This window comes from Prionailurus bengalensis, chromosome D4 (genome assembly GCF_016509475.1).
Source record: "Prionailurus bengalensis isolate Pbe53 chromosome D4, Fcat_Pben_1.1_paternal_pri, whole genome shotgun sequence".
NCBI classification, from domain to species: domain Eukaryota; kingdom Metazoa; phylum Chordata; class Mammalia; order Carnivora; family Felidae; genus Prionailurus; species Prionailurus bengalensis.
Window position 1 is genome coordinate 63,164,359 of NC_057359.1, and position 23,492 is coordinate 63,187,850.

Consider the following 23,492-nt stretch of genomic DNA (forward strand, 5'->3'; position numbering starts at 1 on the left):
CTTATATAGTGCCAGTGTAGGGAGAATAGCCTTCCTGCCTCAGGGCTTTGCCAGTGCTAACACCCTGAAATTCCAGGGGACTGTGTTCAGTGCTCTGCTGGGAATGTGGTAACAAGACAGATCTGTCTTAAATGTCTTCCAAGAAGCCTGGTGCCAAGGGGGAAGGCCTGAGAAAAGCAGGCATAGAAGTAGGAGCCCCAAATATTGTGGGTGGTTCATTATAAAGACTGCTGCTTTTCAGGATAACCCGATCTCTTCCCCTACCTAGTGGATAGAGACTCAGACTCACTGATCTTTTAGCAAAGAGATGCTGCAATTCTATTCCTTTGAAAGAGCTATTGAGAGAAGGAATCAGCCACTAACACTCAGGGCACTTTCACTTTTAAAGAACTTTCCCTTTCTCTCCTTCCTTCCTTCCTTCCTTCCTTCCTTCCTTCCTTCCTTCCTTCCTGTCTTCTCCTAAACTTTGCTTTTGTTGGTGGTATTTAGACATGCTGTTTTCTCTCCTCTGGGTGTGCTCTAGGGTTAGATCTAATTGTCCTGCTGTTCTAGTGTCACTTGGCATTATTTTTGGGAAGATGAATGAGACAGGGGTCAGAGTTCAGCAAGTAGGCATCTGCTCACTCAGGCTTCATAGAAATGCTCAGAGGTGATCTTTAATGAAAGCTTGGAAAAGACTTGCACAGAGTAGACTGTCTTCTGTCCCTCCAAAGCTGGGATGACCAAAATGTAGTCCTTTTCTGGAGAGACCAAAAATGAATAAACAAGAGGTAATAATATATTTATAAGGAGTTCCCTGCTTGGGATGTCTTTTCTTCTGTAGGAGAGAAAAGGGGGGGGGATTAAACAGGAAGGAGGTTGAAAATGGAAGCTCTTGAATGGGTCCTAACCAACTGGCTTGTTTTGCTTAGAACAGTCTCACCCAAGAAGAGTTTCCACTCCACCCGAAAAGCCTCTCGCCCAGCCTCTCCCCTGGCCTCAGGTTACCATGCCATGGCCCTAGAGGGCTCAGGTTCTCTCACTGGACTCTCTTCGTGTTGACACTTCTTCCACTTTACCAAGTAGCCAGAATTCCCACTCAGGAAGAATGCTTTGGCACTGGAGGAAAGGGGGACAATGGATCTATTGTTCTTTTGGCCTTCTTGAATAGGGCAAATGTCTCCTCCTTCTAGCCTTATCACCAACGGAGGCTGAATATGGAGCCCTAGGAGACTCATCCTCCTCCTACCCGTGCTTTGTTCTTTGGAAGAGGGTTTTTGTGTACCTTCCCCACCCTGGCCCCATCAAACCTGTTTTGGGACTCGAATAGACAGTTGCCTTTTTCTGCTCTTCAGAGTGAAGTTGGGAGGGGAAGGAAGAAGCACAGACCTGGAAACTCATTTCAGTTCAGGGTGCGACCTGCTGCCTGTGGTTCCTTCTGGACCTCGGGGGAGACCACCACGGTCCCCCGCGGCACAGAGGCCGGAGAGCGCTGCCAGGAACCCCGGCGCAAGCACTGCACACACTCGGAGACGAGAACCCGGCGTTAGCGGTTCCTGAAGCTGTCTCCGAGGATGGGTCGGGATCCCGCCACCGGCTTCCCGCACCGCAGGCGCGGGGAGTTCCCGCGCACGGCGCACCTTTGCGGTCGGGTTTCCCGGCTGCCTTCCGGGAACCCCGCCGAGCCCCCTGCTGCTCGGGTGGGCGCAGTCTTGCCCGCTTCAACCCGCAGCTCGCTTGCCTCCCTCTGCCTGCGCTCCGAGTGAGCGCTCGCTGTCCCTCTCTGAGCATGCGCAGCCCGGTGCCCTCCCCCCCCACCGCTACCCCCTCCCCTCCAGCCTTTTGCTCCTTCCTTTCATTAAACAAACAGGAGATCCTGAAACCTGGACCCTCTGCTAGCGGCAGCGCGAAGAGGAGGCGGAGGAGGAGGCAGAGCGCGGGATGTGCGCAGAGGAGGATCTGTGATCCCGCGCCCCCCCCCCACGCGTGCGCGCACACACTCACACACCCGCACTCACACATACACACACACTCGCACAAACACACACTCGTACACGCCCGCGCCGCGCGCTCTCTCTCCCACGCAGGCGGAATGCAGCAGAGCCTGGGGAGCGTGTCTCTGGCCGCCGACTGAATGCACCTCGCCTCCAGCAGCGGGACTGCCCAGTAGGGCGCGCGGGAGGACGCTCCGCCACGAGAGGTGAGTGGGGCGCCCGCAGCCTCGGGCGGCTCCGGGACGCCGGGGCGGCGGGGGCCAGGCTCCCGGCCGGACTCGGCGGAGCAGGTGGCCCAAACCCGGCTTGCGGGTTTCCAGGTGCATAAGAAGGCGGCGCCCGGGACGTGCAGGGGGAGAGGGCGACCCCGGGAAGGGTCGCCTCCTGCGAGGTGTCAGATGGACCCAGCAGAAAGCTACACCCTCCCTGCTCGTAAACTTTCCTCCCCTGTCATTTGGGAAACGTGGAGACAAAGGGGGCGTGGAGGCTCCCTCCGTCCGGTTCCACCCTCCTGGCTGCCTTCGTGGCTGCGACGGGAGCCGGCGTGCGGGCGGGGGCGCCCTGCAGGTAGCTGGTGCCAAGTCCTCCAGCCCGGGCGGGGGTTGGGATTTCTCACCCCGGCTGTAAGCGTCGCCTTTGATTTCCCCTCAGGCGTGGGCACCTGTCATCCCGCCCCAACCACGCACCCTAGGCGCATCGTAGTGTATGTGTGGCGGGTGTACACCTGGAGAACTGCAGGGGTAGCCTTTGCCTTTCCCACTCAGCGCCAGTGCCAGAGGCGCCGGGGTGAGGCTCGGGTCAGTGCGGGATTGAATGATGAGTTACTGAAAGGCTCGCCATAATCACCTCCTGGAAACGCCGGGCGCCGGGATCTCTCCTCCCCCGGGAAGGTGCTGTCTTCACGCACACCAAGGCGGCGGCACTGGGAGCTGGGTTGGGGCTGCGGTGGCGGCTGCTGCAGCTGGAGGAGGCTGGGGCTTTATTTTTGCCCTGGGGTTTTATGACACACACACAGGTGGAATATGTGGAGGATTCTGGGTTATTTTTCTTTGTGGGGCTATCGTTTTCCCTTTTAACCTCTTTCGTGGGAGAGATTCTTTGCAGCCTGGTAATCTGGCTGGTGGAAAGACACCGTTCTGAGTATCTCTTAGGTCCCGGGGAAGAGGTCCTCAGAAAAAGGATTTCCTAAAAATGCCAGCCCGGTTGGGGCGGGGCCTCAGAGCGCAGAGCGCGGGCAGGCACCTGGGAATCGCCTCAAATCTAATGGCCCTTTGAAACAGCAGAGACTGAGTCAGCGTTTGAGGAGTCCAGGACTGGGACAAAGGGGACTGGAAGAGGGACAGACGATGGCTATTTAGGAGAGGAGTGACTAGAAGCTAATTAAGGCAGGAAGAGGTCCAGTGTGAGGCAAGGTACTTTGCCGGCTTCACTGAATTCATATACCCTTTCTACTTCTATGGATGGTGGCTCCCCCCCGCCCCCTCATGGATGGGACTCTAATATGGAGATCTCTGGAATGTCACATCTGGAGTAAAAAAGACTTGGTTATTCCTGCGCTGACCTTTAGCACAATCACAAATTAGGTCTTTGAGTCTAGAGAGGGCCATGTGTGAAAGTTTCTCCATCTTGACCTTTTGTTTCTATCTGGGAGGTGGGATGTGTGGACAGGTATAGTTTTTATTCCTCTGTACTCCAAAAGCCTTGGAAGAGGAGAGTGTGGGGAACCTGGAAGCCAAGCTGATGCTGACAGAAGAAAACACTAGAAGCTCAGATCCAGAACTTGAGACTATGAGTTGTCAGAGAGTTCTGGTGGAGGCCATGTCTCTGCTGCTCTGGGGACCTTTTTAAATTTTTATTTTTAACATTTTGTAGCTTCTTTGAAGTGGAAGAGAGCATAATATACATGAAACTAATTGAGCAAATTCACAGATAAAAGAGATTTTGACTCACAAGTCAACATAGCCAAAGGTGAAGAAGTTTTTGAGAAAGCAAAAAAAAAAAAAAAAAAAAAAAAAAAAGCGGGGATTGGGAAAGGGATGCATACATATTATTAAAACAGTTTTGCTTTGGGGCGCCTGGGTGGCTCAGTCGGTTGAGCGGCCGACTACGGCTCAGGTCATGATCTCTCGGACCGTGAGTTCGAGCCCCGCGTCGGGCTCTGTGCAGATGGCTCAGAGCCTGGAGCCTGTTTCAGATTCTGTGTCTCCCTCTCTCTGCCCCTCGCCCGTTCATGCTCTCTCTCTGTCTCAAAAATAAATAAACGTTAAAAAAAATTTAAAAAAAGTTTTGCTTTTATGATTTTTTAAAAAAGTTTTTATTCAAATTCCAGTCAGTTAACATACAGTGTAATATTAATTTGGGGTGTACAATATAGTGATTCAACACTTCCATACAGCTTTTATGATTTTTAAAAAGCATTTAGTGAGATAAAAATCTGAAAGCTTTTTTTTATTTCCTAAAACAACTAGTGAAGAAAAGACCTCTCCAGAAATATTTTCAAGTTGATATTGGCATGAAGGGGTTTAAATGTAATTATCAGCATATGTCCTTTTTATTTCACGGTGAACATTCTCATCATTTTCTTTGCAAAACTTGGCAAGGAAAGATTTAAAAAAATTTTTTTTTGCTTTTTTACTAGGGTTATATTTTCTCTCTTTATGATATATTTCCTCTTCCTACATCTGCAATCTCAGTTCATTTTGATTATATGCAGATTCTATTTACAAGCATTTATTGACCACCTATCCCATATTTAGCATTGGAAGTCATATAAAAATATATAACATAGTTCTGGGCCTCAAAGGGTTTATGATCTAGTTGTTAAGATTAACACACATGAAATAATGAGGGAGTAAGATCCCTCTATACTACTACACAGTGAGCTCTTAACATGTATGCTGTATACTCTATCCTCCCTCCTGGATTTTCTCAACATTTAGAAAATACACATCAGCACTTCTTATGTACTGGAGGCTGGGGGCAAAAAAGACTACAAGGAAGTAAAAAATAGTCCCAGCTTTCAAGGCAGGGGAAATAGGTAATTAGCTAACTATGGTGCAGTCTGTTTAACTGTTATAATTATAGGGTAAATAGAGTACCAGTAGTACAGTGTTTGTTTGTTTGTTTTTTCCCCTGGGTGACTTGAGATATTTTTGAAAATGAATGGTCTTCTACCGGGTAGGAAAGGATAGGAAGGACATTCCAGGCAGAGGAAATGTGTGAAAGTGCCTGATGAGTTAGGGTAACTGTAAACCATCCCATGTGGCTAGAGCATAGGGTGCTGGAGTATGAATACAGAGATGAACAGCAGCTGGGTGACATTAATTGACAACTAATTCTGTGTTTGGATACAGATATGCCCAGGATGCTATGAAAGCACAAAAGGAGGGCATCCACCTAAGGAGGCTGAGAAGATCAAGAAGGTTTCTTTGGGAGGTTGAGGTGAGCCGAGTCTTGAAGGACAAGGAGAAAAGAAGGGCTTTCCAGGCCAAGAAAACTATGTGAGAACTGGAAGTGGTTCTGTGTGGCTGCAGCAAGAGAAGTGGGTTCTTGGCTCCATGGAGTGGCCAACCAGCAGGCCAGACATCAAGTGTGAATGGAAATATCCCAAGCCAAAGAGCTTCAGTTTTATCCAAAAGGCTAGGAGAGAGTTCGAAAGAAAGTTTGAGACATGATCAGATTTACTAGCGAGAAAGATGCTTGTGACCACAATGTGGAGGATGGATTGGAGGCGGTGAGACTGGAGGCAGGGAGCGTATTGTGGAAATGATGAGGATGGTGGCAATGGGGGTGGAGAGGAGGAGATGCTGTCTGGGAAACAAGTGAAAAAAGTAAATCCTGCTCATCTGAGGAAGAGCCTCCTGCCCCGTGCACCCATGCTCCCCTTCACTTCCCCAGCACTGACTTGTGTGGCTCTCCTTCCTGTATTTTGAGGGAAAGGTATTCACAGCTGCATCTCCAGCATTCATCACAGTCTTGGTACAGAGTAGGGGTCATTAAATATTTGTTGAATGAAAGACTAAATCAGTGAATGAGAAAGCTGGTCATGAGGTGATTTTTTTTTTTTTTTTTTTGCATTAGAATAGTAGAAGCTAAATCATGACTTCCATTTCCCCAGGGTGATCATCCTTTGGGAGGTCAGTGACAAAATGATCCAGGGAGACTACCTCTCTAAAGAACTTTCCTATGAAGTGCCAATAAAAAGCGGCATTGTGACATCACACTTTTTATGTTTAAGATAGTATAGCATCAGCCCATCTTGGAAGCAATGGCACTTAGCAGAGTTCCTGATTCATAGTAGGCTGGCGGTGAATGTGAATTCCCCTTTCCTTCCCCCTTGTCAGAATTTCCTGACTTCATGTGGTTTGCTCAAACTTTTCAGATAGTCTGGAGCTAGGGAGTTTGTAAGGCACAGGGTCTCATTTAAAGAGCTCATAGCATCTTGGCATCCTGGGAGGAGGGCCAGACAACCCATGTTCTAACCATGCAGCCCTAGGAAATGGGTCCCTTACTGAACCTAACCCAAGCATATTGAGCGCCAATCTTAAAATCCCAATAAGAGATATCAGAACAGATAAAAACGTGACAATTTGTTTTCAGTTGACTGTAGGAGGTGAAAGAGAAGGGGTATCAAAGATAGCATTTTTGTTTGACCTTTGGGTGGGTGGTGGCAGAAGAATGGGGAGAGAGGTTAGCTCAGAAAAGTGAAAGGCGTAATGCCACGTTGTGGAAATTGATTTTGGGGTGGCACTGGAACATCCTGGAAAGCACATAGTACAGATCCCAGGGTGTAGTGATTTCACAGTAAATGCCAACTGCTGTTTTTATTTGTTTTTTATTATTTTATTTTATTTTATTTTATTTGAGAGAGAGAGAGCATGAGTGGGGGAGAGGGGCAGAGGGAGAGAGAGAGAATTTCAGGCATGCTCCATCCTCAGCGCAGAGCCCAATGCGAGGACCGATCCCACAACCCTGGGATCCTGGCCTGAGCCGAAATCAAGAGTCAGATGTGCAACCAACAGAGTCACCCTGGCCTCCCAGCTATTATTTTTATGAAGGGAGGATGGAGAGAGCAGGAGATCATAGAGCCAGAGTAAGTCTCCGCATTTAGCAAAATTTAGGGATGCAGGAGAGCAACAAGTACCATAGACAGTTCTGTAGCTTGTCCAAAGTTACCAAGCTAGTAAGTGGCAGAATCAGGTCTAATTTTTTTCTTTTGAAAGAGAGAGAGAGAGGGCACAAGTGAGTGAGGGGGGGAGAGAGAGAGAGAGAGAGGGAGAGAGAGAGGGAAGTGGGGCTCATCTGAAGCAGGGCTCGTGTTTTACCCAAAACGGGGTTCACGTTCACCTGAAGCAGGGCTCGAGCTCACCCGATGTAGGACTCAAACTCACAAACTGTGAGATCATGACCTGAGCCAAAGTCAGATGCTTTACGACTGAGCCACCCAGGTGCCCTAAATTTTAATAATCCTACAGTGTCTCTCCTCATCAAGTATGTAAATTACCAGGATGATTTTAAGTGCAGAGACGTTGAAAAGATTGAAAGTAGGGAACTGAAAAAAGACAGTGAAAAGGGGTTCACTGTGACCATTAGGAAAGCAGTGTTAGTACAGCAGTGTGCTCAGAAGCCATATTTCTGGGCTTGAGTGGGGAACGGGAGGTAAGAAGATCCGGGCAAGGCGAACCTATCAGTCATTTATGAAGTCTGGTGGGGGAAGAATTATGGGGCCAAAGGGAGAAGGAGCAGTGAACCTCAAATGCAGTTTTTATCGAGGGGGAGCTGGCGAGGGGAGTTGGTGTCCAATGAGAACAAAAGGTGTGGGAAATGAGAGCAAGAGAGAGGAGAAGGAAGGACGCCTCTTTCTAAGAACATAAGAGGATGGATTTGAGGAGGGATGTAGAGTGTGCTCTCCTTCCCCATAACTAAATGACTGAGGTACTTGCTACAGCCCAGAGAATCCAGATCCTTGAGTGTCGTACTCTAAGGGTGTCACTTGGCCGCACAGGATGATGAACTTGTTTAGGTAGCAAGGTGGCTGAGAGCACAGACTCTGGAGTCAGACAGGCTGTTTTGAATTTTGGCTCAGCCCCTCAACTGTGTGACTTTGGGCACATAGTTTACTTCTTGGTGCTTCAAATTACGCTTGTCTGTAAGGTGTCTATGACCATCTTGACCCATCACGTAGAATTGCGGGAATTAGTTAATATTTGTAAAGCCAGGCATAGAGTAAGTGCTCAACATATAGTAGGTATTGTGTGTGACTACAGTGAGGTTACAAACATAAAGCTTTGACGTTATTAGCGATGGTGTGCTTTGGCGCTTATTACAAAAAAAAATTATTTGGGTTGGGTTATAAAGTAGTTGGCTCTAATCCTGTCTTCCTAAGTGCCGGAATTAAATCAGCAGACACAAATTTGGCAACAGCAGAGCAGCTCCACCTGTCATAAGCCTAGGTGGAGTAGCTGCGTGCTGGGGGTGTCTGCCCAGCACATTTGCCTACTTGCCTCGTTCTCGTGCCTGTCTGGGAAAGATGAAAGTTTGTTTGCCTCAGGCTGATCCCAGCCTTCTTCAGGCTCACAGGCATCACACAACAGCTACGTAGCTGTTTAGCAAATTGTTTGCAAGGAAGTGACTACGTATATTAATTATAGCACCTCTTTGGTACTGAGGGTGTAAACTCTAAATATCTCAGATGTGAGATTTCCAATAATCCTTGGGAATTAAAAGCCTCCCTTCTTTATGGAAAAGTTTGTGGTGTGTTCTAAAACAGCATCCCAGTGGAAATGGAAGCCCTGCCATGTAGCTAATTTGCAACAGAGCAGTGCCTGGAACCCGGGTCTGACCATAACCCAGCACTCTTTGCCTTACACCCTCCATTATATTCTTACACTCTCCTGTACTGGCTTGTACTTTCATTACTGGTCTGTAATCAAAGACTGGTTTTTGTTTGTTTCATCCACCCCATTTATACTAAATACCACCCATACTACACTTATGGTTCTCCAGCCACATTTTTCTTTGTTACCTTCAGGTCTTTGGCCGTGTTGTTCTCCTTTTCTGCAACTCCATCCTTGCCTTCCCTGCCTAACTCCTTTAGTCCTTTAGGACAGAATCTCTTCCTAGGGAAGGTGGTCCTGGCCTTTTAGCACTAGGGTTGGCTTCCCTTTCCATGTGTTTCTGTAGCCCTTAACTTTGTATTTTTATCACCTAACATAGCACTTGTTACATAGTAATTGCTCAGTAAACATTTTGGATTGGATGGCTGGTGCAGTGAATGAATCTTGTCCTTGTGAGTCATTGCTGATGCTCCAATAATGAAGCTTCATGTTATAGAAAACCATAGAATTTGCAAGTTCACAGCATTGCTGGAAGGTTTCTAATCAGACTTCCAAGTGAAACAAGATGAGGAAACTGAGAACCAGAGAGGTTCAGTGACTCATCTGAGGCCATGTAGCTAAGTAATGTGAGGACTGGGACCAGAACGCGAGTTACTGATTTCAGATACAGGGCCTACCCAGGGCCTGGATTAGGGTGAGCTGAGGGGGACAGGGTTATGCAAGTGCATGGTTTATTCCTATCTTTGTTTAAAATGTTGATGTTTTGTTCATCATGGATTTTTTTGCATATATTGCAATTAAAAACTTTTATTAGTGTTTATTTATTTTTTAGAGAGAGACAGACTGCAAGTGTGGGGGAGGGAAGAGAGAGAGGGAGACACAGAATCTGAAGCAGGCTCCAGACTCTGAGATGTCAGCACAGATCCTGACGTGGGGCTCAAACCATGAGATCATGACCTGAGCCAAAGTTGGACGCTCAACCGACTGAGCCACCCAGGCACCCCATATGTTTTTTTTTTAATTGCATTAAAATATTGTTTATCTTCGTTACTGAATTTTTTGGCTCCCCTCTCAATTTTGTCCTCAATGCAAGTGCCCTACTGGCCTCACCCTGGTTTCAGCTCTGCCCTTCCACAAAGTAAGAGACAGAATATTTTATAGCCTTCCAACACTAGTGTAAGAATGCAGTTACACTTTGTATGGCATGGGCCCTAATTGAAAATATCAAAGGAAACACCACTCAACATGGTGGTGGGAGCTGTTAATAAACATTTTATGACCTGGCTGATCTGCTAATTAGTAAGCATTACATTCACAGTATAAAGCTTGGCCAAAAGGAAAAAATGAAGTTTGAATAAAAGCTCTATCTACCTATCATCTGTCTATCTCAGGGCTAAGGACAATGTAAAGATTATCTTCATTTATAAGTTTATGTTGTTGTTAATATATGTCTATATTTTTGAATTTTTCAAAGACCGAAGTTGGAAAAAAGAAAATTATTCTACCCATTAGCTTGGATGGTTTTGGCTTATGGTACTGCTGGCCTGTTTTGAAGATTTGAGGTCAGAAGGTTAAAAACAAAAGACAAAACAAAAAAAAACCCCTTGGCCGTTTCTGCCAAAAAATTAGGAAAGGAAGGAAAAGAACTATTAATAGAGATGAGAAAAAGAATTAAAGGGAGGACATTTTGAGGAGATATCTACTAAGTACCATGCAAGGCACTACCATGGAGTATAGAAGAGGCTTTACATATATTATTTCATTAGTTTCTTCATGCAGGACTAGATATTAGTATCTCATTTGACAGCTGAGCAAAGGCCAGTTAGCTTTCCTAAGCTTTCAAAGCAATAGCTGGATCCAAACATAGGTCTGAGTTCAAGGCCTGTGCTCATTCACTTCATCCTTCTGATTCTCAAAGATTTGGGGTGAGAGATCACCCCACCCCCTTCCGCCATCATCAGGGCCTCTGGGCACAGGCCTTTGGCAGCTTGTCTGGATTCACTGGATAGAAGTCAGCAGTCAGCCCCTCCCTGTCGTTATTTCCTCCGTCTATGGTACATTTATCTTTTTCCATTCATCAATAGCAACAGAAAGCAGAGATGCATATGCACAGGAAATAAATTCCCCTCTTTGTGTGAATGTCATAAATTTTTACATGACGTGAAAACACATATTTCATATTGCCTCCATTATGTCAGAAGGGGCTTTTTCTTTGGGCATTATGGCATCAAGTGTTCTAGAAATGCTCACAGACACAGACTGAAGAAAAGGCGATCATAATTACTGGCGCAAATCCGTCACAATGAGGGGTAATGTATTTGCACAGCTGATGGTCAAGGGTTTCTGGGGTGCTCTTTTTATTGATGTTTCTGATGAATGGCATGGAGCAGTGACCCCCACTCCCAACATTTTAAATTCAATGAAATCCATACTCAAGTGGAATCGGATATAATTAACAAGAAATGAAATCTGGTCGAGAGTAATGCTGTTCAGCTCAGAGCTCTACAAGCTGAGCATGCTTTATCGTTATTCCCATCTTCCAGCCTTTGCTGGCTATTGCTTCCAGGCAAACCCACACACTAAAATGCTCTAATAATCAGCCCACAGCCTTCTCTCCTGGGGGTCACAGGAACTGAAAGAAAAAAAAAAAGTAAGACCTTTTCATTCACACTTGTGTTAACTGGAAAAAAACATTCTGTGTGTGTGTGTGTGTGTGTGTGTGTGTGTGTGTGTGTGTGTGTTTTCCTGCAGTGTGAAAAGCAAGGCAGCATCTCTAGGTTTGAGAAAATCTTTTGGGTTTAGTTTTTAACATAGGCTGACATGTAAAATGTGACACAAGCAGTTCCTGGCCAGATTAGTTTGGAACAATTAGAGTATTTTAGAAATCTAAAATGTAAACAATTATATACGTACTATAATGTTATACAAAATGCAGATGTAATGAAGTGCATGGCATGGAAAGTAAACATCAGTCTTATTTCTACTCCAATCTCTTTTCCAGAAAAACACTGTCAATTGTTTCGTGTATGAGCCCCCAACATTTTTGGTCCATTAACATTTACATATGTTGTTCTTTTTTTCTCATTTGTTTAAAGGTGAGATTATACTTTACATACTATTTTGCCATTTAATTTTAGTCATGATTCTAAACAAAAGCAAATTTTAGGTTAGTAAGCATCTGGTAAATAGTACTGTTGTACGAGAAGGATGAGTGCCACTTTCCATCCTAAAATAGAGCTCCTCTGGCATAGCCTAGGGTTCTTTGGCCATTTGTCTGCATGTATATTTTGTAGATACAGTCAGTGAGCAGATATTTTCTTAGCTCCTTCTAGGAGCCACCTACTCTACCATGAGCTTTCCTTCTATCTAGCAAGAGATAAAATAATGAGGTGACTTAATTTGAACTTAATGAATGGCAACAGCTGTAAATTCTCCTTGATTCACACAATTGCTGGAAGGGATAGTCTACTCCAATTGTCTTATTTTTATTTTTAGATGAGAAAAGGGTCTGTTGAGGTTCACCGACTTCTCCAGGGTCCCACAGCGATTGGAGAGGCTGGCATGACAGGCTGGTTTCTAGCCTAGAAAGGCAGTGCTGCTTCCATTATACCTGACTGCAAAACAACCCTCACATCTGGAAGAGGGAACAAGGGAACTCACTTCAAAAACACTAGCTTGAGCAATGAATCCCTAGCAAATTGTGCCTCATGCTTTATGTAAATGTTCTCACCTACAAGCTGCTGCTGAGACTGTATCCCCATCCTCACTCCCCTCTGCCCATGTAACCACTGCTCAAACTCTACCTTTTCCTCCCTGGCCTGATATTCTCCCACTTTACTAACACTTTGAAGTTAGGCAACATCTGACCCTAACATTGAGGTGAGATGGTACCATGTTCCTAGGGAGGATATTCTTCTATAAACATTTTAGCAGAGATTAATTTTTCAGTTTCATTTCTTGCCATCTTGAACCTTAACGAATGAGTTCCAAAATAAGTAAATTTTACCTGCCAACTTCAATCAAGGCAGGAACTCTTCCTTATAGTAAGTGATGATTTTTTCTTCATAATGGGAGCATCAGTAAAACTCTGATTCTTAAATACTCCAATTATTTTTCATTGCTATGGAGGCAGGCTCCTGTGGTGGGCCAATAGCTTGGGTTGTGCAGACAGAGGGAGCTGGGTTCCAGTCCCAGCTCTGCCATTCACTGGCATTGTGATGTCAGGCCCCTCCCTTTGTCCTTCAAAGACTCAGGTCTCTCCTCTGTGAGATGGAGGCAATAAAAGCACCTTGCCACCCTGGAAGAGATTTTGTAAGGAATAAATAAATTACTTGCCACTAACATAGAGTTTAGAACATAATAAGGGCTAAGGACATTGTAGCTACTATTATTCATTATTTATTACACATACATGATTGAATAGTCCTCAGAACCACCTGGATATCAAGCTTTAAAATCCTGGGTTGTCCCGTTTTCTTCCACAACACTTTAACCTCCGTTTGTTTGTTTGTTTGTTTGTTTGTTTGGAAATTAAGACTTAAACCAAGAAGCTGAAAATATACATCATTAGATAACCCCTAAACTTTGTTAGGTCTTCATCAGAATATCACCTTCAGTCACTCCTGACCCAAGAACCATGGAATTCAGAAGCATAGCAAGGGGTGGGAAAATAGAAGGGTTTGATCAATACATCAAAGCTCTGCTTTAAAGAATAAATCTCAGCCCTCGTTCTCTGCATCTTTCTACTTTGATAGAAATGCTTGGGAATTGATGAAAATGTATGCCTTTCTCAAATATGAAGATAACATTATTAAACACTACTGGTTAAATACATACTATAAGTCTCATTTTCCCTCGTTTACTGCTAGGTTACCTAGATATAGACATGTATATAGAATCCCAGTCACTCACTCGGTGCTGGGGTCTCCCCTTTCACACCACATGACAAGAAGCTACCTGGCCTCTCCCTTTCAGCATTCCTTCTCCTTGAGAGTGACCATAATGGATGTACTCAAGATTAAGGCTGATTGGATCTGAGTCTGTGTTGGCCAGGATTCAGAGAGCTGGTGCAGAGAAAGTAACCTTGATGTGCATTAAAAAAATCAAACATACTTTTACCTCAGGATTTTGTACTTGCTGTTAGCTCAGTCTAGAGTGCCTGCTTTGCAAAAATCTACATCTCTCACCCTTACCACTTTATACATCCTGTCTTCATCATATAGGACCTCCCTGGTCCATCTTTAAGTCTTTAGTCTGCTTTGTGATCTGCCTCCTTTTACTAAAATGTAAGCAAGATGATAGAATCTATATGTCTTTTCCCTTTTTACATCCCCAAGGCCTAGAAGAGTGCCTGTCACACTCTATAACTTTAATTGAAATTTATTGAATAAATGAGTTAATTAAAATGTAAAGAATAATTGGCATCTTGAGAGTGGATCTAGGAAACCTGTGGAAATCACTAAATCCAAAAGGCAGAAGATGAGACAAAAAAATCTAAAAATGTGAGATAGCTCCGGAGATCTGCTGGGCAGATCTGGGAATGCATGTTGGTAACAAGACCCGAGGTGGGGTGGTGGTGGTCACTGAGGATTGCTCTAAATGAGGCAGAGGTGTCTCAGTTAAGCGACTCTCAGACACATGGGGTGCTGCTGGGTAGGACACATACCAGCAAACTTACTTCTGCAGAAGAGTCCATTTTACAGTGGACAACTTGAAACTTTAAAACATTCTTCCAGATTGAGCCACATTTGGCCTCTTCTCTAGCTATATGGGGCCAGATGGCCAGATTTAGGGGCGCAACTCATATGAAGAAGATAAAATTAAATAGTGAGCAAAGAAGCCAAATTTCATTTTATAAAGACTTATTTATATAGTGCTCCAATGAAATGAGCAAATTAGTCACAGATTCACAGATTAAGAACCCATAAGGAAAATACCTTTGGAAAACCTAAAACACTTCTTTTGTGTATCACCCACTATGGGAGAAATGTATATTTATATAGGAAATCTAGCTATCATGGGATCTTTAAATATGAGTTTACACCTGGTTACTATATTTGGCTCAGGGTAAAATGTTGACAGGTGTTCTGTGTGGTTTGTTGTATTTGTGTGATCAGGGATACAGTGACCAAGGCAGCTCTGTGAAGGACTGGACTGCCCTGAAGTTGTCCCAGAGTTTCTCCTGGAGAAGCTGTTCAATGTGTGGCAGCATTGCCTGAACACATGAACCCAGGTCTTGATTCCTGTGAATTTCCTTGGAGATCCATGATTACATTTTTTTTTTTGTGGTCTTTTGCTTTAAGTGTAAGTTTTCACTCCCTTGAACACCAACTACATAGAAGCTTACCAAAACTACTCAAAGGGAAATGTAAAATTTTTGGAGTTGAGCTATGTTAAAAGAGAGTATGCTATTCTATAGCAAAAATAGTCCTTTTTATAAGAGATCAGTCTTTGTAAGAGTCATAAGGAAAAGCCAATTTGGAAGCAAAAGATGAAAAAACTAAGCTTTATCTTTATACATGGAGAAAATAGAATTTATAGGAAAAGAACTGAAAGAAGAGGAATCTAAACATTCAGAACGAGGTGAATTGATTGCCTGGTGTTACAAGATGGGTAAAGTCACTAGAGAATAAGTCAGAATTTATCAGGTCACTAGTGCCTTTTCTAGTAAGGCATCTGGCAGATAGAATGCCCCATTGTCTTTCACCAAAGGGTGACTCTTCATCAAAGAGGGACTCTTTCTCCTCTCCTCCTCCCAGCTCTCACTTTTGCTATAAATTCTTGTTCTTCTACCTTTTCCTCAAATTCAAGATTCTTTGTTGCTAGTGGATTCAAGGGAACAATTCATGAAATTAGGGTTTCTTTTTTCTCTTGTTCCTCCAGAAAGTCTGTAGGGGCCATCCCAAGGATACTTTACATCAAGATTTTTTTCTGGCTTTTTAGTAGCAAAGAGAAATCTCTACCCACCAAGACTTTCCCTCATTTTCCCCTTCCAGGTGCTAGATCCCCCCAACTTTTTCCTAAAACGAATGGTAAGTTACCTCTACGGTAGGTTCAGCTTCCAAGTAAACATGCTTTTGAACATATAGAACCACAGAAAGAAACTTGACAACTTTTCTTTTTCTTCAAAAGTAATTTTGATTTATTTCTTGATTTGAGTTTAGGGAATGGCTATAACTTAAGTGATCGAAAGGAAATTCTATTGAATTAGAATTGCCTGGGTGATATTTTATTATTTATTTATTTTTTCTGGGTGATATTTTATAAATGAACATGATTTAAATATTGTTAAAATGTGAATTAAAAAGAAAATGGTTCCATTATTATAGGAGATGAAGCACAGCATTCACCTTAACAATTGTTCCATATGGACTTCACCCAGCATAGTTTCTTGTCTGACATTTCCCAGTCTTCAGCCTCTTTTCTACAGAGCTACCTGTTCCTTGCATTTGTCTTCATCTATGCTCTTGCCCATTTTAGACAGCTCTTGCTGCTAATCTTTAATGCATGTCTCCCACCCTCTCCCCCAGACAACTTCACAGCCCATACCCATCTCAGTCCCTGAAAGAGAACATAAAGATTATTTGTAAATGGTGGAATATACTGGGAAGTATGAGATTTCAATCAAAAGATCTGAGTTTGGGGTGCTTGGGTGGCTCAGTCAGTTGAGTATCTGACTCTTGATTTTGGCTCTTGACTTGTGTCATGATCACATGGTTGTGGGCTCTGAGCTGAGTGTGGAGCCTGCTTAAGACTCTCTCTCTTTCTCTCTCTCTCTCTCTCTCTCTCTCTCTCTCTCCCCCCCCTCCTTCTCCCTCTCCCTCTGCCCCTCCCTAAACATGTGCACTCATGCTCTCTCTCTCTCTAAAAAAAAAATCTGAGTTTGAGCCTTGATACATCTCTTACTCACTATGTGACCTGACAGTTTTCTCAACCTCTCTAGATTTCATTGCTTCATTTATAAAATGAAGACAAGGGTAACTCATAAAGAATTGTTTGGGGATAATATATGAGAGGGTAAACTAAAATTCTGCAAAAGTGCTCATTTACTAATACACTGTTAACTAATTCAGCACCATCATTTTATAGAGAATGAAGGGAGAAAATGTAACTCTTCCAGGAATTCAGGACTCAATTTTTTACTGTTCATTTGGCATTTGAAAACCAAAGCATGTAGTGTGAATCAGATGGAAACATACGTGCTGGATGAGGATATAAATCACCCTAGGCCAGATGTGTTTCTCTTTGATATGACTTGGAAGTGTTCTGTGGTAAACAGAGTATATGTTTGGCATTCATACAGGGGATCATTTATTACTTACCTAAAGCTATTAAGTTTTTTGCTTACTATGTTCCTGTTTTAATATGAAGTGTGTCTGAGGTTACTTAAAAGGGGTGAGAAGATTTTCAGCCTTGTTTTTAAAACTATAAGTGACAGGTCACCTGGGTGGCTTGGTTGGTTAAGCAGCCAGCCAACTCTTGATTTCGACTCAAGTCATAATCTCACAGTTTGTGAGATGGAGCCCCGCATCAGCACAGAGCCTGCTTGGGACAGCGAGGAGCCTGCCTGGGACTCTCTCTCTCTCTCTCTCTCTCTCTCTCTCTCTCTCTCTCTGCCACTCCCCAACTCATGAACACACACACACTCTCTCTCCGTCAAATAAATAAACTTAAAAAAATAAAACTGTAGGTGAGTGGAGAAGGGGGCTGCTTGCAGAAGAGGAAAATAGAGAGGACAAAGGGAGGAGGGAAGGAAGGAGGAACATGAGCTGATCTAGAAGGGGTCAGCCATTTCAGATGAACCTAAAATAGAAGGAGAAGTCTTCCCATATAGGGCTGTGAGGTCTGAAGGCATTAAACTCAATAACAAATAAGGGTCTCATGCCCTTTACCTCTGTAGAGTTGGAGAAACCAAAACTCTTTTGATGAAAATCACTGGGAAAATTCAACTGGATGAATAGGCAAGACCTGGATAGATGGATTGAGGTTTTAATGACAAGCTAAAGTTGAAACTGGACACATTCCTTTTCTTTGATTATTAGAATATTTGAGTATGCGGTAAATATTTGTTAAATGGATGAATAAATAGAAGAGTGGATAAGTAAGTGAACCCAAAGAGTCAAGGATGAATGGGATTACCCTGAACTTTTGATGTCTAATGGAACAACTTGGTTGGGCAATGGGTAGGGAGAGGGTGAGCTAAAAATGTTCTGGGTTAGAGATTCCAAATGATTGCTCTTAAGAAGCTTATTTTAGCAAGGGTCAGATAAGATGCTTGACCTAAAGCTGTGTACATGGTAAGCAATTATGCCACCTGAGGTTTGAAGAGTTTTATGATATCCTTGACCTGCCCCGGAGACAGTGTAGAATAATGAGATAAGTGTGGGCTCTAGAGTCCAACAGATGATTTTCAGTTCTGCTTTACTGGCTTTGACATAGGCAATATATTTAACCTGTCCGGCCTTCAATTTCCTTATCTAAAAATGGACTAATAACACGTACCTCATATGATTATTGTAAGGAGTATTTAAGCTGTGTGTAAATTTCCCAGCGTGTTGCTCATTCCCAATAAATGTCAATTGATTTCTCCTTTCCTTACTCTTGTACAAAATATCAGCAACACCCTTCAGATATAGGCATGTTAAAAATAAAGAAATTTAGAAATTCATATCAACTAACCAACGCTGGTTTTCTCCTGCAGTGGAGAATATACATATACATTCTTAGGCATGTTTGTGTTTATAAGCGCAGTACAATGAGGGCCTGTTGAACACAAATTTCACTGTATCAGTTGCTCCATATGGACTTCCCCAAGATAGTTTTTGTTGTGACATTTTCCCAGGCTCCTGCCCCTTTTCTCTGAGCTACCTTTCCCTTGCATTTCTTTTTATTTTCTCTCTTGCCCATTTTAGACAGCTCTTGTTGCCAATTCCTAATGAATGACTCCCACCCCCTCCCTTAGACAGCTTTGAAATCCATACTCCCACCCAGGGCAACAGAATTACCAAGTTTCACATTTTTCTTTTCCATCATCTGCCCTGATTCAACATGTCTCTTACTCTTACCAATGCCAATAAAATCCCCTTTTTCCTCTTTTAACTTTTCCTCAATCATTAGTTCCTTTAGTTTATTCTTTGTGTTACTGTTATTACAAATATTGCAATTATCTTAATGTGTTTATCTTGGTTATGTGTCCATGTTAGCAAACAGTCTTTAAAGTGAAGCTTATTGAAATCCAGCCTTGTGTAGTCACACTGGTCTTTCTAGATAACTTACCTTTCCTTTCCCAGCAGAGTCATTGATCATTTTGTTGTTGTTGTTGTTGTTGTTGTTGTTGTTGTTGTTGTTGTTGTTTTTCAGCCATATTTTTACTCTTGAGACTCTCCTTCTCTCATATACATACATCTAATCCTTTTAACCATTTCTACAGCTTTAGATTGGGGGGTTTTATTCCTTTATTCTCTGGAGTCCTTGAAATACTCCTGGCTGGCTATCATGAACTCTCATGTTCCTGTTTTAAGGATGTTTCCCTCATTCCACATAATTGTTGATGAGAATAGGTTACAGAATAGTAGTCTACCTAATGACCCCATCCACTCTGAGAAGTGAAATCACAAAAACAATATTAAGCATGTATCTGAGCACTGGGTCAATCATGTTGCCTTTTAGCCAGTAGGTGAATATTTGTCTTTTATCCCTGCTCTTCCTCACCATTCCGTAGTTTGTATCAGGAACACACCATTCCTTTCCTTCATCAGCCCAAGAAATCTCCACTACATTGACTTTGGTTTCTCTTTCCTTTCATTTTTAACCCCCACTGTAGATTGTAACCAGCTTGAATTTATCTTCAGGTCTGAGCCATGTGATTTCCTCATCATTAGTATTTGTGCTTGAAAAATACATGTTTATAATGGTCATGCTGTAGGTAATTTCTTCCTCCAAGTACATCTGTGACTATGGTTTATTTTGAACAGTATCCCATCTTTGAGCAGCCCTTCCATTTCTTTTACTTCTGGCCCATTTTGATTATTGTCATGTGTTTATTTTTTTGGGGGGGGGCTGCTGATTTTGTCTAAGTATTACTAATATTTTAAGGAAGTGAATCTTTATTGCTGATAGAGGTGTTTTAGCCTAGGTAAGTCTTGTGATTTTCCTCAAATTGTACCATATTGGTAGGTGGGCACCCGGCCTGTTCCATAGAAGAGGCTCGATTAATTTTTGCCAGTTGACTGACTGAGTGAATCATCTGCTCCTTTATCCCATTTGCCATGCTCAAGAGCCATTTGGCCCCACTTCATTCCTTTTTTTTCTCTGTGTCTTGAGAACTATGTCAGGAGAAATGTGTCAGAGAAACAGGTCCATAAATAGATCATTACTTACAGGGAGAAATTCCAAATAGCCTTGTTCTGTGTCCAAGAAAACATCAGGGCTCCTGAAAAGCAAAGTGAAAAATCACAACTGAGCTTACCATTTCATTGGGAAGACAAAAGACACAGACATAAGACGGCGTGATACTTGATCTAGTGAATGTTTGAGGTAAGATGCACTAGGCCTTCCCTGAGCTAATTGAAAACCACAGAGATCCTAGAGCCCTTAGTGTAAACTTCATACTGAGACTCATATATTCTTACAAAGTCTGAGAGAAGAACACAAGTCTTTGGGATGAAAAACTGTTCTGGAGAAATGGGGCTCACAATGAGTCAGTGAATGAACTAGACATCCCTTTTCAGAAAAAGGTTTATTTTTCTTAAGGTAAAGTATGAAGATTGATGTGATGCTGTCTCACTTGAGGGAGATTCTTAGAAGCATTGATTTTATAATAGGAAACATGCACATCTCCTAATGCATTTGCATTGAATGCTCATACTTCAATAGCCACAAATCCTCAGAGGCCAGGAAAGATTTTGGCTCAGAACTATTGTCTAAAGAGTGGTTATTCACTAATATATGGATGATGAAGACTTGAAAGATAGGAAAATACTAGCAGTGTATGTGACATATAGTGGGTTAATAAAAATACTATCAAAGAACACTACAAAATGATAAGAAATAGACAATAATAAAATGAGCAAAGAGTACAAATAAGAAACTCCTAAAAGGTAAAATGCAAATGGCCAGTAACTATATTAAGGGAAATTCAAATTCACTAATAGAGAAAAGCGAATAAAAGCTCAAAATACTATTTTGCAGCCATCGGATTGGTAAAAAAAATGTAAATATTGTTTTTATTTGGTGGCGGCAGGTGTGTGTATGTGTACATATATGTATGTATATCTGAAAATAGACACTTTGTACACTGCTGATGGCTATGTGAATTACTACAATGGTTTCATCACTTAATTGGCAAATATTTCCAAAACTGAAAATGGACATACCTTTTCATTCAGTGCTCTGCCTTTGGGTAAGATATCCTGAGGAAATAAGGGCATGAGTTTTTAAGGACATATATATATCCAATAATGCAGCATTTAGTAGTTCAAACATGGAAAAAATATCTGAATAGCTTATCGACAGGATACTGAATAAATTATGGAATACTAAATAAATTGTAATATTGTGCAACTTAGAAAATTTTGGCTTTATGTTTACTTACCTGGATTTCCATTCTTCTTTGGGAAGTAGAAAAGAAAATTAGTAATTGTAGTGAAAATATGTATATTGCTTACCATGTGTCAGGTATTATTCTAAGTTGCATATATTACTTCATTCAAATATCACAGTAGCAATTTACAATTGAGAAAATAAAGCAGAGAGAGGCCAAATGACTTCCAAGGCCATATAAATGCTTAGTGGTAGAGCTAGGATTTAAACCCTGTGGGTTGGCTCCAAAGTTGACATTCTTTTTTTTTTTTTTTTTAAGTTTTTACTTAAGTAACCTCTAAACCCAATGTGGGACTCCAACTCATGACCCCGAAATCAAGCAATATGTGCTCTTTCAACTGAGCCAGCCAGAGGCTCTGATACTCTTTTTCTTTTTTTTCATGAATATGCCATTTTAATTTTATTGAGTGGAAATAGTTATTACATTTTAATGAAAAAAAACTCAGTAATAACATAGATTTGGACATTTTGTCTGCTAAATGCATTAATCAGTTTTGAATTCCCAAACAAATTATTTATTAGGTATTTATATAGACATAAAACTAAGAATACCAAACTCTTTAATCAATATTATAATAAAAATTGTTTTTAAAACTTCATAGTTAGAACTTAAGAAAATATACAATGAATTCAACTCATCTCGAATGTTTTTTGTTAGACATAATTTACCTTTGTAAACTTACATTTGTTAGTAAAATGACTAAATGGTGTAGCAGAAACAAATAATCTAAATGCCAGAAATAAATAAGAAATTTGCATACATTTAAGATACTCTTTCTGAGGTATGTGTGTCCAGAATTGTAGAAGTGCCTCTTTATAGGTGAGATAAGAACTACAGTGCTACATAAATCCATCAATACCCTGACAAAGAAATGTGAAATGTGAAATCACAGCCGTAGGTTATAATGTAGAATGCAAATCATGAAAATAAATATGGTAGGTAGGGAAAGAGTCTTGAGTGTCACATTCCATTCTGCTTTTTACACTTTCACTTTCTTAGGTCTTCTCCACTCTTCTTGGTGAGGTTTTTTTCTATTTGTTTTCTTCTAAAAACAAGTCAAAACCTAACCCATTTTTCTTTCCCTCCCACCTTCTTCCTTTCATCCTTCCCTCCTTCCCTCTCTCCCTCCCTCCTGTCTGTTGAGATGTTTCTCATTTACAATCAATCTGCTGAATAGGCTGACATTTGTATCTCCACGAAAATTACAGTTTGGGGGTAAACATAATTTTATATAATAAGCAGAGTGCAATGTGTTAGTTAAATAATACATTGCCCAAACAATAGAGTGAATGTTAAATGAATGGAGTTTTTATATAATGCTAAATACTACTGTGTCATTTAATTAATGAATAGAAATAATTACTATATTTGTAGCTTTAAAATATAAATTATATGGCTCCCTATATGTTTAAATTTCCTGACCGCAGGATAGGCTTTCTTATTCTTCTTTTTCCTTTCACTCTTCATTTGTGCTCCTGACTTTATTAAAAATCCATTATTTGTGGTGATCCAGGCAAAAGTTGCCTTCCTTCACCTCACTTGTAATTTGTAGCCAATATTTGATGAAAGAACTCCCTTAGCTTGGTCTTCAATTTCTTTGGGTCTGTCTCTTCTCATTGTGGAGGCTGGAAATCCAAGATCAAGGTTCACCAACAGTTTTGGTATATGGTGAGGACACTTCCTGGTCCATAGATGATCAGTTTCTCCTTGTGTCCTCACATTGTGGAAGGGCCAAAGTTGGCACTCTCATGACCACACTGTACTTTTTCTTAAGTGATGGGTATTATAAAATCCATTTTTGTATTAAAACCCAAAATAGGGGCACCTGGGTGGCGCAGTCGGTTAAGCGTCCGACTTCAGCCAGGTCACGATCTCGCGGTCCGTGAGTTCGAGCCCCGCGTCGGGCTCTGGGCTGATGGCTCAGAGCCTGGAGCCTGTTTCCGATTCTGTGTCTCCCTCTCTCTCTGCCCCTCCCCCGTTCATGCTCTGTCTCTCTCTGTCCCAAAAATAAATAAAAAACGTTGAAAAAAAAATTAAAAAAAAAACCCAAAATAATTATATGTATATGACATATGTACATAT

The 23,492-nt window shown here is 42.1% G+C and overlaps 1 protein-coding gene and 1 long non-coding RNA gene across 2 annotated transcripts in view; one reads left to right on the forward strand and one right to left on the reverse strand.

The window, feature by feature from the left end:
- The first annotated feature begins 2,071 nt into the window (after positions 1-2,071).
- Positions 2,072-23,492, forward strand: part of PLPPR1 (phospholipid phosphatase related 1) — a 277,641-nt gene continuing 256,220 nt past the window's right edge. The window contains exon 1 of the mRNA XM_043566946.1: positions 2,072-2,179. The gene's annotated coding sequence lies outside the window, so the exon portion shown is untranslated. The remainder of the gene's footprint in view (positions 2,180-23,492) is intronic.
- On the reverse strand, positions 11,103-13,097 carry LOC122475203. The gene is made up of 2 exons (XR_006295114.1): positions 12,816-13,097; positions 11,103-11,441 (listed from the first exon to the last, which is right to left on the reverse strand). It is a non-coding gene; the product is annotated as an uncharacterized LOC122475203 (long non-coding RNA).